This window comes from Prionailurus viverrinus, chromosome C1 (genome assembly GCF_022837055.1).
Source record: "Prionailurus viverrinus isolate Anna chromosome C1, UM_Priviv_1.0, whole genome shotgun sequence".
In the NCBI taxonomy this organism is placed as follows: domain Eukaryota; kingdom Metazoa; phylum Chordata; class Mammalia; order Carnivora; family Felidae; genus Prionailurus; species Prionailurus viverrinus.
This window is the reverse complement of record NC_062568.1, coordinates 3,721,801-3,741,050: the sequence shown is the minus strand read 5'-3', so window position 1 is coordinate 3,741,050 and position 19,250 is coordinate 3,721,801.

Sequence of the window (19,250 nt, the reverse complement as noted above, 5' to 3'; positions counted from 1 at the left end):
AGATGTTCTAAATTACTTGATCTCTCCCTGCCCTCCCTCCAACTTAGCTTTTAACAAAACGTGCTCTCCCCATCCTGTGTAGAAACCCCCTCCAGCCCAGGAAAAAGCAGAACAAAGCCTGAGCAAAGGGGGGGGGAGGGTACAAAGCAACCTCATGTATGTCCCAGTCAGTGGGAGGTGTATAGGGTCTAACAAGAGCCAGTTGATAGTAGAGGGGAGCCCTTCTCCGCCACCAGCCTACCCCACCCCTGCTCACTACTCCCTGGTCAAGTCTCTGGGGAGACGATACTCATAGCTGCCTGGGATGCGGCCACATCTATGTCACCCTGAGGGTTAGGAGAACCTCAGCTCCGGTTTCAGCTCTGAAAGCCACGCTTGGATCCTGGGCTGGAGGTGGGCTGGACTTCGAAGGAACTTCAGTGTAGACGGGGAGCTTCTCAGCGGGGGACAATGCAACAGGGGAGTTCGGGTGCAAGCAGACGCCTAGCGGAACCAAGTGCAAGCTCCAGGCTGACCACACAGGGGCCCGTGGCCCTGGCAGGACGAGCCAGAGGTGCGACGCTGCTGGGAGCATTGCGGAGCCACAGATGGTCTCTGAGGACGCAGCAGCTGGTGTTCAAGGTCATCGCCCCTGACCCTGCAGAGCTGGCCTGGGGATGGGTGGGCGTCTTTGCATAAAGGCCAAGAGGCTCCCAGAACAAAAGCAGCCCAGATCTTGGCCCCAGGGCTCTCGGGCTTCAGCGGCACATGAGCACCTCTGATGAGCTGAGGCTGTCCCAAATGAAGATCTGTGCGGGAAGGCGCTCAGAGGGAAAGTCACCGTGAGGACGGTGGTGACAGGTCTCAGGGCCCAGGTTCAACACAGGGCTTTCAACAACCCGGCTTCCCCCCTGGAGTGGCTTTCAGAGACAGTGGCTGAGTATGAGGCTGTAAACTGAACATTCAGGAAGCTGAGGGTGGGGCTCTTCTGCCGTCTGAGCTAAAAGCGGAGTAAGGGCATCATCCCAGGCAAGAACAAGGAGGCCTTCTTCCACGCAGCGCCTTTTCCCAGCAGCAACTCCCCATGGAGGGGGCAGGAGCGGCGGCCGCCAAAGTGAGCAGTCGGACCGAAGTCTCCATCCACTTTCCCCTGACACTGGGGATCCTGTGCCATCTGGAGTGCGTGTATCCAGGTCCTGGCCCCTTCTGTCCCTCTGCTGACCAAGATCCTGAGCCCCTCTCCCGTCACAGACCGGAATCCCAAAGCGCCATAGTTCTGCGGTCCAGTGTGAGTGCCCGCAGAGGGGCCTGGCTGTCCAGCTACTGGGAGAGGGGGCCACATCCCCCCTTCTGGTCCTGTACTGAGGCCCCACACAAGAGTGAGCACCTGTGTGTCACCCTGCGGTGCCCACCCCCAAAGAGGGACACCTGTGGCTTCAGGCCCTTCATTCACCCGATCAGTACCCGCCAGCCTGGGCCCTTGACCCACAGCCACTGCAGCACACCCACATCCAGAAGCCTGCCCACCCTGCGGGCAGGTGAGCCAAGCACACACCGGGCTGTTCTTTCCTTCCATCCTTTGCTTGCGATCCCCTCTCTCCTCTTCCTACCCACATTTGCCCGGCTGATGCTCAGAGATATAGCTTAAGCACGTCTGGACTGGCTCCAGAGAGCCGTCTCTGAATCCCTAGTGTGGATTAAGCTTCCGCACTTGCAACGGCCTTGCTTCTAGTATGTCATTCGTTCCTCTGAGGGATACTTAAGTACCTACTATGCACCCGCCCCAGGTCCCGGGGATGCAGCGGTGAACAAAAGAACCGAAAGCTACCTTCTAGTGTGTGTGAGGGAGACAGAACAATAAGTAAGTAAGCTACATGGCATGTCAGAGTTGAAGTTCTATAAAGATAAACAAAGTAGCAAAGGGGTTGAGGCCGGAGAGATCAGTTACGGGCGCGGCTCTCTCACCGTGTGCTCCCAGAGGAAAGGCATTTGGTTGTGTTTCCCCTCTGCCTCGCCAGGCACTCTACCGAGTGGTCCTCTCTCCCGGCGTTGCCACACGCGTGGCCATTTGCCCCTTGAGACCCCAGAGGTCCCTGGGTGTCTGAACCTGTGCCTCTCCCTCCCCAGATGACCCAACGAGTCTCCCAGGAGCAACGGCCCAAGAAAGTCAAAGCAAGGCTTCTCCCCGGATCCCAGGACCACCCGAGGAACCTCTGCCAATTCAGGCCTTCTTGAAACCAACTCTGGGGATTGGGCCAAGGTCATTTCTGTGAGCCCTCAAAGAAGAGGAGTTCAGGCAAAGAATCAATCCAAATTCTGAATCACGATGCGGTAGTGACAGCCAGATGACTAGCAGCCAGCCCTGCCCAGATAACTTCAGAGGAACCATAATCCACGCAGAGACCCTGGCTCTGGTCATGGGGAAAAGAAGCCAACTTTAGTGCTGTTTTCTAGAAGTTTCTTTTTCACGGTTTATTTTTTTTTTTTAATCAGTTAGGCTAGAAATGGGTATCATTTCCTTCCAGGCCACAGCTCACATAGGCAGCTTGCGTTTCAGGAGATCCCTCTCCAGTTTTCCCATGGATTGTCCCTGACCCAACGTGACCTAACCACCTTCTCCTGGGAATGTGGAAGTGAGTCCCGAGTTCCAGAGGTGCTGCGGCTTTTCGGAAGCTAGCTCGCGGGCAGTGCAGCTGGGAGGTGACGTGTGTCAGCGCCGCACGTGAGGCAAAGCTCCACAAGCCGTCAAGGGGACCGTGGCACAAGTGTGCAGAGAGGTGGGGGCTGTGAGAGAACGACAGACACAGAGAGATGGAGAGGTGGAGAGAGACAGAGAGAGGGAGAGAGAGACAGAGACAGACTGGGTCTGGTATGTGCTGGGATACGTGCAATGGTAAAGGCACACCCAGAAGGGGGGCACGTGGCTCTGCCTCAGGACGCCAGACAGGTAAAGCTTCCTGGCAGAGAGGTGACGCCCGAGGTGAGCACTGAAGGTGAGTAAGAATGAGGCAGGGACGGAAGAAGCGGCAAAGGGAGTTTCAGGCCGTGTGTATCAAAGTGCAGAGGCATGAGGCATCACGCCATGTGCTGGGAAGCCCAGAGGGTCTGGAATGACTAGGCAGGGAGTAAGACAAAAGAAAGAGCAGGAACTGAGACCCGAGGGCACATACGTCATCCCGAGGAACTTGGCTTTGGTGGCCAGCCATGCGGCCATGTTCATGGGGCAGCTGGAGATATAATCTACAGGTGATCGAATAATTTTTTAAACCTTAGAAGCGGTATCAGGGCTGAAGATACGTATCAAAGCACTGACACCATAGAGGTCATAGAAATTCTAACGTGGATGAGAAAGGAGGCAGGGTGTGAAAGAAAAGAGTACCACTCTGAGCACAGAACCCTGAGGAGTCAAGACTCAGGTCTCAAGACCCTGAGCCTCCGTCAGGGAGTCCCAGAAGCACTGGTTAGTGAGTAGAGGGACTGCCATACAAGACAGAGGCTATCTTGGAAGCCAAGGAAGCGGGAAGCCCCAAGAATGAGATCACGGTCACCATGTCGAATCAACAAAGCAGTCCAGAGAGAGAGGGAACGAAATGTGTCCAGTGGGCTTGATAATCTGGAACTCACTGGCGACTTCTGTAAACAGTCATAGAGGCAGAGTGGATGGGGAGTGACTGCGTGGTGAGAGACTTCTACCCAGTGGAGATGGCTGTTCGATTAAGCTCAGGGCAAAAGGAGAGGAAAGAGGAAGTGCAAGGTCAAAGGAAGGTGCTTGTGGGGGGTGGGCGGGCGCTTGGGCCTGTTTCCAGGTGGAGGGTAAGTGGGGAGCGGTTGAAGACATCAGAGGGCAATAAGAGTGGATGGGGTAAATTCTGGAGGCACCAGAGGAAACAGGATCGAGTGTGTTGGTAGAAGGGCTGGACTTGACCGGAGACAAGGGCGGGGGGGGGGGGGGGGGGGGGCTGTGTGACATACAGGGGAAACACATAGTTCACAGCGGGGTGAACACTGGAGAGAAATATTAATGAGAACTGGCCCGAAGAACCTGACCCTTTCCACAAGGAGTCCAGAATAACTGCCCAATTCCAAATCAATATTAATGAGAACTGGCCCGAAGAACCTGACCCTTTCCACAAGGAGTCCAGAATAACTGCCCAATTCCAAATCAATGGCTCCCTCTTACCATCACCCCAGGAATGAGGAAGGACCAGGGTTGGGCTCAGAATATGAGCAGTTTGGATCAGACATTTCAGGCATGGAATAGTTCTAGGTGACGGCCAGATATTTTGGGCGTGGATAGTTCTAGGCCCAAGCTTTGGAGACGGTATGGTGCCGAAATGGAGCGGAGGTAAGAGTCATTGGAATTGAGGAGATCAAAGAAATCTGAGGCTAGGCTCCTGAATAGGCGTACCGGGTAGGAACGATATTCAGCTGCAAGCAATAGAAAATGACTACAGAGGATACACATAACAGGAAGTCCAGAAACGGACAGTTGTTAATGATGACAGGGTGATCTCGGTCATTTATTTCCTCATGGTTCAAAGGTGGCTGCCCCTGCCCCAGCCTTCACATGTGCAGTCAAGAAGAGAAGAAAGAGAAAAGGTGGTACCAGTCATAACAATGATAGGTGTTCCCTGTTATTAGGAAAGCAAAAGCATTTCCAGAAGACATTGCTTCACCCCCCTCCCCCCTCCCCGGAGATCCCTGCCTAGCTCTCCTTGAGAAAACAGTCACATGGTCTTCCCTGGCTACAAGAGAACTGGGCCAACTGGGAATGAGACTGCCATGATAGATTTAAATCCTGGGGGCTGGGCACACGGCTGCATGGAACTAAATTCAAGGAAGAAGCAGAGACTGGATATTGGTTAGGCAAGGGTGAGCTCCGTTGCAACGGGTCTTGTCCTGCGCCAGAGGGGTAGGACTCAGGCCAGTGAGGGGCGGGATCAGAAGGAGAGTAACAGGAAGGTAGTCAGAGGCCAGAGCTTCAGGGTCCTTGGACTCCATGCCCAAGTTTACTTTGTGCTCGAGGGGGAGCTCTCAGCAGGTGCACTCAGGGAGACGGACAAGCCAGCCTCGGTAGATGTAGTGGGGTGGGGCAGGGGGGTGGGAACGATCATGGCACCCGTTTGGGTGCCAAACTGCCCTGTCCCCCGTACTCTCTTTAGGCCTCTGGGCCCCCCAGAGATGGGCAACCCAGGATGCGTGTTATACCGCTCTGTGCGCGAGCGAAGTCAAGACCCTGTGGCATACCATGGGAGGGGGCTCGGGTCAGATCAGTCCTCCGCAGGCTTCAGTGTCCCATCCCTCAAGCCTCCTCTGCATGCCTTGTGGTCCTCACCATGGTCCTCTCATCGGATGCTGGGCTTCTTGCCCAGCTACCCTGAGGCTCCTGTAACAGTATTCAGGTTCCATGCCCCAGCAATGCTGAGTAAGAGCTTCCCAGGACTCCTGCCTCCACCCCGTCCCCGGGGCCCTCGGGTCCCACTAGAAGAATAGACACAGCAACAGAGGGAAAGACCATGGGCGAGACACTGGCCGTGAGGGGCCAACGAGGGTGGGAGGGCAAAGCTGACCCCGTTTCCAGCCTGGGTGACCCATCCTGCAGGCCATGGCAGTCCAGGGGAGTTGGGTAAGCGTTGGCATCCCAGTGTGTGGCCTGGACATGAGGCTTTGTCTCAGATCAGCCTGACAGCGAGTAGATGAGCCCCCCTTACTGAGCTCCTCCTGCCCCTCTGCCCTGTATCCATTTCACCAAATGTGTCCTGCACCCTCTAGCCACAGGACCTTTGTACAAGCTGTCTGTCAGTCTTCCTGGAATACTCCTCCCCACAGTGTTTTCCAAGTTAACTCCCACTCTTCCTTTTGACCCTGCTTAAATATCTCTTCCTAAGAATGTCTCTCCTGACCCTTTGATCAGTTCTTTCTCTGTTTTCCCTCATAGGAACATGTGATTCTATATTGGTTAAGGGAGTTACCATCAGCTACTGAGCCAAATCTGAGGTCTCAGTGAGCAAGCACAACAGAGGTTTATTTCTCCTAACCTTAAAGTTCCATGTGGGGCGGGTAGCCCTCCTTGATCCTGTAGCTACGCCGTTTGGAACACCCGGTGCCCAAGGTCATCAAGCAGAGCAAAGAGAGTTGAAACTGACATCCCAGCTCTCAAAGTCTTTCCACGGAGGCCCCACACAGCACATCTATTGAAGGTTCTTGACCAGCATGAATCACATGGCCCCAACTTCAACTGTAAAGGGGCTGGGGAAAAGGAGGGGAAAACACAGAATATTTGGGGAACACTGTCTCTGTGCAGCTTTTTCTGAGAAGCATTTTTTTAATGTTTATTTATTTTTGAGAGAGAGAGAGAGAGAGAGAGAGAGAGAGACGGAGCATGAGTGGGGGGAGGGGCAGAGAGAGAGGAAAACAATCCGAAGCAGGATCCAGGCTCTGAGCTGTCTGCACAGAGCCCGACGCGGGGCTCAAACCCACAAGCCATGAAATCATGACCTGAGCCGAAGTCAGATGCTTAACGGAATGAACTACCCAGGTGCTCCTTCCTGAGAAATTTTTATTTATTATTTTTATTTTTTTTTAATTCTTATTTATTTGACAGAGAGAAAGAGAGTAAGCATGTAGGGGAGGGGCAGAGAGAGAGAGGGAGAGAGAGAATCCCAAGCAAGCGCTGCACTTCAAGCCCAACACGGGGCTCGAACTCACGAACTGTGAGATCATGACCCGAGCCGAATTCAAGAGTCGGACGGACGCTTACCTGACTGAGCCATCCCCCCAAATTCCTGAGAATCTTTTATTACCGTTGTCATTTCACATCTGGCTGCAAGCTTCTGAGATGCCATCGGTGGCCCTTGCTAGGCTATGAACCCCACGAAGGCAGGAACTGTGTGTGTTGATTGCCGTTCGTCTTCAGAGCACCTGTACAGAGTAGCTGTTCACTAAATACGAATGAACAAATGGGTGAATAAAGCCAGACAAGCAGACGACGTGCGCCGCAGAGGGGCGTTCGCATCTGGAGACACCGAGCCTCGGCTCGCAGGGGTGAAGTTGAGGTAGGGAGCGGAGCAGCGGCTCATTGAGACAGAGAGGAGCAGGGAGATCTGATAAGCAGAGGCGTGAGTGGATTATCCCGGCAGCTTCCAGCTCCCCAAATCCGATTTGGTTAATCTCCTTGCTGTGCTGTGGCCCCTGGCTGCCTGGGAGCTGGGGAAGTTTGCGTGGCCTTTGCCGACAGCCACTCCTTCCCCTCCGACCCGACGCCACCAAAAATAATGTAGCCGCGGCCGCGGAATGGTCTCTATAATTAGGCGCCGTACAGAGGGGAAGCGGTCACCGAAAGTCAGTTAGTTGTTTCAGCTCAGTGAGCTGTCAGGCCAACTTAAAGGGGAGACTCTGTTTTCCAGGACAGGTGGCTTAGACCCTGGTCCCTGACTACTGGCGGGCAGGGGTTGGGGGGAGGAAACTGCTCAGGGAAACAAAGCCTGCAAACCTCTGGAGAGGCAGTGAACCCTAGAACAATCTGAACTCGGCTCTGCCTCTTGTTAGCTCTGTGGTTCTGGCCACCTTACCCATCGTCTCCGAAAGATTCTTTGTCATCAGTTTGAACATGTACTCCCCCCTCCCCCCGCCCCACACTTTAACACCTCTGAAATTCAGATGCAATTTGCAATCAGTGACAGGTTACCCTATAGTTGATTGTGGGTGGTTGTTGTTGTTTTTAATGTTACATAAAGTAATGATGAGTCTAACGCCAAGGTGTGCTGGATTTAATGAAATACGGTATTTCCATTTTATTTTTGGATCAACAAGCACATGGGCAAAGCCTGTGGCACGGGACCTGAACATACTAGAGACTCAAGAAAAATTTGCTATTTTAACCCTATTACTTCAACATATGTAAAACGTCTTCGGGGGCACCTGCGTGGCTCAGTCGGTTAACTCTTGATTTTGGCTCAGGTCGTGATCTTGCGGTTCATGAGATCAAGTCCCACATCGGGTTCTGTGCTGACAGTGCAGAGCCTGCTTGGGATTCTCTCTCTCCCTCTCTCTGCCCTTCCCTCTCTCTCTCTCTCTCTCTCAAAATAAATTAACTTAAAAAAAAAAAAAAAGTCTTCCAAGTCTCTGTGAATTGTTTGACTCCTAGCCTCAGGCTCTGTATGAGCCTTAGGAGGAATCCTTGCAAGACTTGGGTGATGTGCTCTGACTTCGCAGGTGAGACTAGAGTAAAGGCTGGAAGATTGAGGGAGGGGAAGGGCAGAGAGAATTTAGCAAGAGGAAATGCTAAAGGTGAAATATTAAACAATCACCTCATTGAAACCCTACAATGGCAATTTAAATGTAAAAGATGCTGGTTCCAAGCCCAGGAATGGCAAAGAATGAAGCCTGGTGACTGACTCAGCCAGGGGCAAAGAACATCTAGAACAATAATCCTCAGCCTCAGAGAGCCAGTCCTGAAAGAATCAAGAAACCACGAACTTTGATTATTGTAAAGTTGGCAGCTGAAAACACACGACCTTTTCTTTTCTTTTTTCCTTTTAATGGGAAAGCTAGAGCCCATTGCTTGGCACAAAGCTCCCGACTGATTCTCAAAGAAATGAAAAAACACTGTTAGGTTTATGGAAATAGATCTGGAAAGAATGCCTGAATTTACCTCAGCTTAGAATCCAGCCGGTTCCCCCACTTACTGCCACCCCACCCCCCTCCACAAGTGATTTGTTCAATTTGGGTTGTATCAGTTTTATTTTTTTAATGTCCATTTATTTTTGCGAGAGAGTGAGAGAGAGGGCGCACGTGGGTTAGGGGCAGAGAGGGAGACACAGAATCCGAAGCAGGCTCCAGGTTCTGAACTGTCAGCACAGAGCCCGACGCGGGGCTTGAACCCACGAACGTGAGATCGTGACCTGAGCCGAAGTCCAACGCTCAACCGAGCCACTCAGGTGCCCCTGTATCAATTTTGTTAAAATTTTGTTAGTGTGTGAATAGCTGGGTATTTGTACTTGAGTGTAACGTTTGAACGTTTCATTTGGTTTTTGAAATGCTTTTTACAAAAAGATTTCATTTCTTAATGGGGTGGGGTAATATTTAGAGTAAAATCAAGGTCTGATCTGTATGGATCTGGAGAAGTTCTCTGCAGGATGCAAAGTGTTTACGGTTTTGCAGGTCTCAGTTACAAGAATCAGGGGAGGACGTTAGACTATCAAGATAAATAAGCTTACCAAGAAATTCGTGTAAGTAGTGACTCAGGATGCTCATTATTTGGAGGAAAGGGAATTATTAATGAATCACTCTAGGGGTAGAACTGCCAATTGTTACGTTACCTTTGTGGCTGAACAGAGCCCAGTGAAAATGCTCGGTTTCGTACATAATTCACCATACGGTTATGTAAGTGGGGCCAATTCTGCTCAAGGAAAGTATAAAGCTGTATGACAGGATGATACTCAGAAAAGACAGATCACACAAAAACGCAGAACTGAGTTTCTGATCATAAGATAGCTTGGCAAGTAACAACATGTTTATAAATATTTTCTATGATGTAACATGTGCTTTAATTTAATCAAGATGCCTTTTCTTTGGAGATAATTTGTGTTAAAACAGTCAGTCATGGAACTTACGTTTGAAATGCTGAGATGGAAAATGGGCTGTTTTAATGTAATTTTAATTGAAAACATTCCATGTTAGGGTTAATTTCCTTGGTAACTTTGATGGGCACACGCAATGATTATTGGTGAACTCAATGGGATTTTACGTTTTTAGCTGTATCTCATCTACCCACAACCTGGCCTGTCTTCTGGGTGGTTTGTGGTGAAATCACCATAAAATAGGCCTGGCCATCTGAACCCTTGGGATCAACCCAAGCTTACAAACAGACAACAGACACTTTTTAAAAACATTTTTTAACGTTTATTTATTTTTTGAGCGAGAGACAGAGTGTGAGCTGGGGAGGGACAGAGAGAGAGGGAGACACAGAATCCGAAGCAGACTCCAGGCTCTGAGTGGTCAGTACAGAGCCCGACGCGGGGTTCGAACTCATGAACCGCGAGATCATGACCTGAGCCAAAGTCTGCTACTTAACCGACTGAGCCACCCAGACCCCCGACAATAGACACTTTTAATGAACATGTTACATTGTTGATACTTTATATATTTTGAAAGTAATTTTTATCTCCTTTAATTTGAAACTTGCTTACTGCTTAGTCAGTAGCTCTCCCTCAGCTCGTTCCTGTAATGGCTGGAAATGTACTGGCGGGATCCTGGGGGTGGCTGGGAAAGCGCGCAGAGAATTTGGAATTGCTCGGGCTGGATGCGCTGGGGTGTGCAGAAGCTGCGTGGAGACTGTGACTATATACATGGATCCTCAGCCTGGAAGAAATCAAGCTCCAGTTTGATCAATTTGATCTGGGCCATCTCCAGTGCATTTTACACACCTTATATACTGTTACGTCCCGTTCCTCAGCCACTGTGGCGATCCAAATAACATCTCCTGCATGATCTTAAAATAGCTGAAGAGATTCCGCTCCCTCTTGGGGGTCCTGCTGGCAGGTGGGGGCCGGATGCCAAGTCTATGAGCTGCGTCCTCACTGCACCAATCCGGGCATGTGCCATGGTGCACTGTCATCCAGACTGTGCCTGAATGGGGAAGAGCCTGTCTTCTGCACCATTCTAGGTCTGAACAATCCTTTCTGGAAGAAGTGAGCCTAACCCACAGTGGCTGGCAGCTTCCCCGGGCTCTCTCCCTGAGAAGGCTGAACTCCAGCCAAGGCTTCTGCTTGAGTGTGGGCCTGGATGGCCCTGATCCCTGATCCTTCTTCTCCTCCCAGAAGGTAAGCCAGGGCTCACACTGGGAGAGGCCACTGATCGCCCTTCCATGGGAGGTCGGGTATGCCTCCACTGGGGCTTGCCTCACCTGACACACTCAACTCATTGTTTTTGGTAGGGGATGGACGAGGCAGAAGACGGCAGGTTGATGGAGAGCTACATCTCCTTGCATTCCTGACCAGCCCAGCATGAACTGGCTGGGAAGGGGCAGTGGTTTCTTACGGAAGTATTATAGGCCACCTCCTGCTGTACCTTGCTCACATTTCCACACATTCATGCTTACTCTCACACATGCTCATTCACCTGTATGTGCTTCACACTCACACGTCCTCGCCACCGAATGGGCAAGCCACCCAAGGGAACCACGCATGGCACATTCCTCAGCTTAATAGATGCTCCTTTGCATCTATCCCCTGTTAGCCCCCGAGGATAATATCATTCGTCAGGCATTAAGACCCATCCCTCTAACCCTAAAACCCAGGGCAGAAAGGATCTGGCTACCTCTGGAATTGCAGGTAACTATAATCTTTGTCGTGACGGATGGCAGGGTATCCAAGAGACTTCTGAACTCTGGTCCACACCAATACGGGCAGACAGACAGCACAGATGAGTCCTTGTGACTGGAGGCCCCACTGCTCCTGGCCCCCTCTAACCATGAACCCCTGGCCAGTGCCCTCTCCCCCACATATATATTCAAAATACTTGAGGTCACCACAACCAGGTTTCTTCAGTCAAACAGCAAACCCAGGAATAATAAAAACTCTCTGTTTACTATAGGTATCCAAAAACTCACTTTTCCATTACCACCTTGTCAATGGACCTTCTCAAAATAAAAGGAAAATTATTTGGACCCCAAAGTGAGCCAAAATTCCTCAGGAAACCATGGGCCTGCTCTCCTCTGTTCTCAAGACTGCCCCAACTCAGGGGTGCCTGGGTGGCTCAGTCGGTTAAGCATCCGACTTTGGCTCAGGTCATGACCTCATGGTTTATGGATTTGAGCCCCCGCGTGGGGCTCTGTGCTGACAGCTCAGAGCCTGGAACATGCTTGGGATTCTGTATCTCCCTCTCTCTCTGCCCCTCCCCTGCTTGTACTCTGTCTTTTTCTCTCTCCTTCTCTCTCTCTCTCTCTCTCTCTCTCTCAAAAATAAATAACCATCAAAAAAATAAAAAAAGACGGTCCTAACTCAGCCCACCCATGTCTGCCTGACTTAGAAGCTTCCCAACCATGTATTTGGGGCCACCATGTTGCTAGAGAACTTTTGCTCTTATGCCTGTTTTTTGAAGACTCTAGTTCTACGTGCCGCCAATTTGTGTCCTGGGGCTTTACGGCTTGGAGGGATGAACTCAGTGGAAACTGGCATTGGTGGACCTTGAAGGCTGACCACTGTGGCTTGAAACAACTCTAAGAGGCAGGCAAACTTAGCCCTGGCCACTTGGAGTGGGCACTTGACTTTCAGCGATGGGCATTTTCTTTTTTTTTTTTTTTTTTTTTTTAATATTTTTTTTCAACGTTTATTTATTTTTGGGACAGAGAGAGACAGAGCATGAACGGGGGAGGGGCAGAGAGAGAGGGAGACACAGAATCGGAAACAGGCTCCAGGCTCCGAGCCATCAGCCCAGAGCCTGACGCGGGGCTCGAACTCACGGACCGCGAGATTGTGACCTGGCTGAAGTCGGACGCTTAACCGACTGCGCCACCCAGGCGCCCCAGCGATGGGCATTTTCAAACAGCTAGCCTAGGCCATCACTCAACGAAAACGTTGTGGTACCATCCCGAACAACAGGAACCAGCTGAGGGCACCCTAACTTGAAAAGATCCTCTGTTGTGGAAAAAAAGGTGTGGCTAAGCACTCTTAGAACATGATCAGGCACCAGCAACAGAGTGTTGCCTGCAGCAGCCCCTGGACAAGGTCCTGCAGTTCAGAATTCCAAGGTGCAGGGGATATGGGAAGTTTCCCCTGCCATTGCTACCCTTCCAGCATGTTCCTTGGGGAACAGAGCACAAGTATGTGTTGCTGCCAGGACACCAACCCAGAAGGACCCAGATGTCAGGTCTTGTGGCAGAATATACTTAGGTCAAGGTGAGGCCCAGAAAGCCCCTAGAGCCTCCTTTATCCATCTCAGATGCCACAGGCCCCAAAAACCTGAACCCCCATAACGTCTCAGGCTCTTGCATCGCTGGTGTTATGGGTGACATCATCAAGATAATGAGCACGATCTCCAGGACCAGAGCCCCATTTCCAGCCATCATAGCCCTGCTCATCAAGGTTGAATTCCAGTCCACGGGGCCTCAGTTGGCACCTCAATTCTGGAGGCATCGGTCAAAGCCCAATATGTGCCAATCCATTCCTCCGTCCCTCACTTTTGTTAAAAGAATAAGTGAGCCAGACCCCAGAGAGGTCCTACCATTGTTCTAGGCAGGCCTGATTTTCAGCCAGATTCCATTCTGCTCAGTGTGTGTTTGTGTGGTTCTAGCTATTAAATAGTTTTAATATGACCACTGGCTACATGTCATATGGTCAAGCATGACCCATTCTCTTACCCTGCCTCTGGTGAGTTTTCTGGCTCTGCCTGTCTCTATATAATACAGAATACACTCTGCCCAGTGAGTATAGATTCTCTAGCACTGTGAGATGCCTCCTGAGCACAGAGAATATGCAAGGGCCCCGAGAATTCTCAGGGGCTCCCTGGATATCACTGGCCCCAGGACCTCACTCCAGACATGCTTCCTTCACTGAGGGGAGTCCGATATCTGACACGTCAAAGAAAAAACTACCACACATGTCTAGAGCCTTCAGGCTACCAGAGAGATGATTCCAGAACGGGGGCTTCTAACCCTTCTCTGCGACATGCCCCTGCTGAAATTGGGAAGGCCACTTTCTGATTCCTGTAAAGTTGCAGAGGTGGCGAATCCTGTCACATGCTGCCTTCAAACACCCCTGACTATGCACATTCTACCCAGGGAAGTGGAGCCTTCCCCGCCTGCCCCCATCCCCCAACAAGAAGAGGAATGGGAGGGGTTGGGGCTTGTTAAAGGCTTGCATTTTATTTACTTTTTTGGCCAGTCTTATCCCCTGGACTTTCCCTCTTTGGGGCTTCCATTCCCCCCAGCTTATAGCGCTGCCCCCTGGCATTTGTGTGTTTCAGGGTCACCCCTGACCTTCATACTGGCCACCACGACAGCTTCCCAGACTCGAGTGGCTCTGCGCTCTGTCCGGCACCTGTCTGGACTGTGACCTCAGCTGCCTCAATGGCATTTCCTCTTTCCTTTAAAGGTGTAACTGGGTGTGTCTGCCCCTGGCTCAGCTCAGAAGCATGTCAAGCTGATTTCTTTCTGTCTCCCTTCTTACAGCTCCACCAGGACCCAAAGTATCTAGGGCCATGCGTCCTCCTCTCAGCTTACTCACATCTTGAACTGTTGAAAGGGTGGTTGTCAACAGGGTTAAGTCCCAGTGGGGCTGAGTAGAGTCTCGGGGGTAGTCGCAGTAGTTGCTTCAGTGGGACAGTCAGGGGTGATGCGCAGGCTGGCACCAGAGGGAGGTCTTCCTGGGGCTGCAACACAGAGAAGTCACCTGATAATTAAGAAGAGGTTTTTTATTCTGGCTATTGCAGTAAAAAGCACATTAACGAGGAACATCGCAAAGAAAAGGAAGGAGGCCTGGAATTTTATAGAGACAGGTAAACGAGGGGTCGTCTTGGAATGTTATGGGAATCACAAGGAAGGATGGAGATGAGACCCCTTTTGGAAATTCTGAGGGGAGTGTGGCCCTTTGTGGTCAGCTGGTTCGCCATTTCCAAAACACAAAAGGTTGGGGGGTGGGGTGGGGGTGGGGATCTCTTAACCATCATGGCTGAGGCTACACCGGGCTCAGATAAAGTTCAACCTTGTCAGAACCACCTTTTGATCAAGATGAAAGTCATTTGGCACTGAATAACTCAGTAATCATACACCTCCCAAGCGGGATGAAGCAAGGCCTAAGAAATAGTTCCTCCGAGATTCTTGCCGGGGTTGTTCCTGTAAAATCGGTGAGCCGTCTCTTGAGAGGTGGGGCAAATTGGGTCAATGGCTTTAGAGTCCTAGAGATCAGACATCTTCAAAGAGGGATGCCCCAAATAGAGAAATAATACTATAGTAGTCCTATTAGAGTTAGGAGCCAGGAGTTAAATCTTGAGAATTAACCAGCCCAGTGGACTCCAGGGGTCAATAGAAGAAAATCTAGCAATATCCCTTCTTGAGTTTCTCAAAGCTAAGATGTCCATAGTCTTCAAAAGCACATGGGACCCAAGCGTTTTGTCAGACTTCCCTCGCGGCTCAGCAGCAGCTTGTCAAGGGACAATTCCAGCCCATGCATGGTCTGCTGTGGTGTGCTGGACCCCTTGAGGTTGATGCCAAGTTATGGGGCTTTAGCTCACGGGCCTTCTTCAGATTCTGGAGGAAAGGCCAGCTACAAGGCAACCTAACGTGCCTTGAGGACATTCGCCCTACAATGCAGCTGATTGCAAGTACTTTCGGGGAAGCGTCAGAGAAAACAAAAAACAAAAAACTATCTGCGATGACAAAATAAAATGTCTGTAGTTAACCTATTACTGACAATTTTCAAAAGTGTACTATCCCTTGGGAGTCCATAACAAGAACAGTACAACAGACAAGGACATTGGCTGTCGATGTGGCACGCAAACCAAAATAATAAACTCAATCCAGACAAACTTGTAGACAAAATATATCAATTAACATAATGCCTTACTGTATTCTCCAAAAGGAGCAGATGTTGTATCTAATTCATAAAAATGGAAGAACATCATCTTCACAGAGAAAATAAATCTTCAGCTATAACATTGAATAATCCTGACATAATATTCCATGAGTTTACTCAACATACAGATAGAATACACTAAGAACATATAAATAATGTCAAGTAGAGATACTCTGGAAATCTGGAATAAGTTCTAAACATTGGCCTGCGAATATAACGCCACGTTAAGTGATGTGAGTTCCTGTTGGAAACCACCACCAGAAGAGATGCTAGATTCAAATTAAGCAAGTTGTAAGCAAATCACCATTTGGAGAAATATCTGAAATTCTAACTGACCACATCGACCTTGGTCGTCTACTATTAGCTACAGCGGCACCAAAAATGTCAGGGCCAGCAAGGCCGTTGGTAAAGCTCTGGGAATTCCCCGCACAACGTACGGTTCTAGAAACCTGACCATACTGATTTAACCCAGGACAGGCTAAGCAGCATCTCTTCCTATACAACTCATCAAGAACAAGCATCAAGTAAACCCAACTCTCCCTAGCATTTCTCTTCTTTTATTTTTTTTATTTTTTTTAACGTTTATTTATTTATTTTTGAGACAGAGAGAGACAGAGCATGAATGGGGGAGGGTCAGAGAGAGGGAGACACAGAATCTGAAACAGGCTCCAGGCTCTGAGCTGTCAGCACAGAGCCCGACGCGGGGCTCGAACTCACGGACCGTGAGATCTTGACCTGAGCCAAAGTTGGCCGCTTAACCGACTGAGCCACCCCGGCGCCCTAGCATTTCTCTTCTTAAGAACAAATGGAAGAACAAATCATTTGTGGTTTTTCCCTTGGGAAAGCTCAAGAGACCGTTTTAGGTGCAAAAGGTATCACTTAGATTCAACTTGGGGAAGGCAAAATATTAAACGTCGTCAGGAGATTTGAACACCTGACTAAGATAGGATCATGCATTCCTAAGAAATAGGACCGTGGTGATCATTTTGCAACATACACATGTATCTAATCGCATTGTGCCCCTTAAACTTATGTGTATGTCAATAATATCTTAATAAAGCTGAGGAAAAATCGCAGTGAAAAAATTCTCTTCTAAACCTCTAAGCTCTTGCTAAGTGAAATTAGTCAGAGAAAGACAAATATCATATGACTTCACTCATATGAGGACTTGAAGATACAAAACAGATGAACATAAGGGAAGGGAAGCAAAGCTAATATAAAAACAGGGAGGGGGACAAAACAGAAGAGACTCTTAAATATAGAGAACAAACGGAGGGTTGCTGGAGGGGTTGTAGGAGGGGGGATGGGCTAAATGGATAAGGGGCATTAAGGAAGGACTCTACCCCTGAAATCATTGGTGCACTATATGCTAACTAACCTGGATGTAAATTTTTTAAAAAGCATAAAAAAGGAAAACTCTAAGCTCTGTATACTGAGCTATTCATATGCACTACCCCAAATTCACTGTGCTTTCCTGCTTTCATGGTATTCGCATGATTTTCCTGCAACATTCACCCCCATCTTCAACTGCCTAGATCTTATTTATGCTTCAGGTCTCAGCCTACTGTAATCGCCAGTTTTCTTGTGTGTCTCTCCTGGACTATAAGCTCATTGAGAGCAGGGACCGTGGGTGGTTCAGTGTTTCATTCCCATTGCTTATGCTCAGTAATTATATGCTTCCAAAAAGCCTTTGTTGAATAACTAAGGTTTCATTGAGATTTAGAGCAGGTTTGCTAGGTATGAGGGTGTGGAGAGGGTGGGTGGATGGGAGGAGCAGTTACCCAGGAAAGTCACAGAGTTCAAGTCTCAAAGGGAGAGTCTGGCCACTGCAGAGACTATGGTAGGGCCGATCAAGCAGTTGTTGAAGTGGAAGAGAAGTGAAGGTCACTGGGGCGGACCATACGAGGAGACTATGATCCAACCCATTTAGATGAGTGGCACCTATGTCGCCCAGGAGAAGAAGTCAGGCATGGGGTGGGGTGGAGAGGAAGCTGTGAGTCAGGCTCCAAAGTCCTTTCACAGATGATATGATGAAGGCTAGGGAGGTGCCTTCATCTGATGGCCCAGCTTCAACAGAGGAGAGGAAGGGAAATGAAAGTGACAAGACATTTACACAGGACCGTCACTGACTGATTTTCCTTGAACATGATGACCCTGCCTTAGGATCCTGAGATCTGTACACACTGCACAGGAAGGCGGGGGTGGGGGGGGCTGTGCACAGGGTTTCAAGATGAAGACATAGAAGAATTTCCCAGAAAGAGGTTGTGCCTACAAAGAAATATATTCATAGAAAGGGCTTTCCAGAAGGCTCTATGGAAGGATTGAGAAGGTGTCTCCCAGCTAAATTCAAGCAGTCAAATGACATGACTCCTTCCACTTGGGCTTCAGAATTTGTTACAAACCCCTGCTCCAGAAATATCTGCCATCTTGCCAGTGCAGTGGGTTTACTCCAGTTAAGAGATTAATCCGGAACCCTGCTCTGACCCTTGAAACAAAGGAATCAAACCCCTTCGTGTGGGATTATCCAACCCCCTACATTCTTTTATTCTGTGGGAAGCTGGGTCTTGAGTTGTTTTTGCAGAATGTGAGGACACCAAAGGCCTTCCTTTGGGACTCCAGTTAAAAATGCAAACAAACAAACAAACAAAAATGCTATGGGGGTAAAGTCCTCATGCAACAAAGTTTCAAAATTAGATAAAACTTGAGACTGCCGGACACCTCCCTCCCACTGTTACCAGAGCAAAGCAAAGAGAGAGCTCCGAGAACCAGCCACTCCCCAGGTCCAGGGCCTGCTCTGGACTGCTTGTCAGCTTATTTCTCTGTGAGCAGAGACAGTCAGTCCCTAGACAGCTATGGCCTTTCTAAGGGCTTCTGAAATTGTCTTTGGTTGGGGTGGACTTTGCTTTTAACATACTGTCGTTGTACTTCTATTTCATACCTCTTTGTTTAGATTTTTCATATATATTCACTAGCAAGATTAGTATAGTTTCCGTGTGTGTGTGTGTGTGTGTGTGTGTGTGTGTTGCACGAACGGAGGTTTGGGTATCAAAACGATGAACAAGAGTAAAAATAATCGGCATCTTCACCCATTCTACCCCCAACTTGTTTGAAATGTAGGCTCATGGTCCCCACCCTAGACCAATGGAATCAGTGTGCATTTTGCCAAGATCTCCTGAGAATGCGCGTGGACTTTACCGTTTGAGAAGCTGCCCCAGGCCTTTTGCATGTACTCAAAATTGTCCCTCACGCGATCTCAGTGCAAGCAATCTGGCTTTTCAACCAGTACCTCCTTCTTTCCGGTTCACTCCCCTTACTGTGCTGATTCCAACAATCCTTTCATCCATCATTCCATTGATCCGACCACTTTTACAGGGTCCCTCCCCTACCACTGCCCCTGCCACCCCCACCCCAGTTTTCTCACTCCCCTCTTATCTGGTTTGGATTCAACGGCTGGCCATTGTCACTATTACTTCTTTGCATATATCCTCTCCTTTCTTTCCCTTTCTCTCTCCATGGAGTTAGCTGACGAAAACAGAAAACAACCCCGGTTGCATCCTACGCCCCACCTTCCTGTGCCTGCACCTTCCCAGCACAACGTGCCTGGTGAAAAACACACAGAATAACCCTGCCGTCTGATCCTTGTTTACACCTTCTCCTCTTCCCTCCAGTCTCCAACACCTCCTCCCTCTCCACACTCCA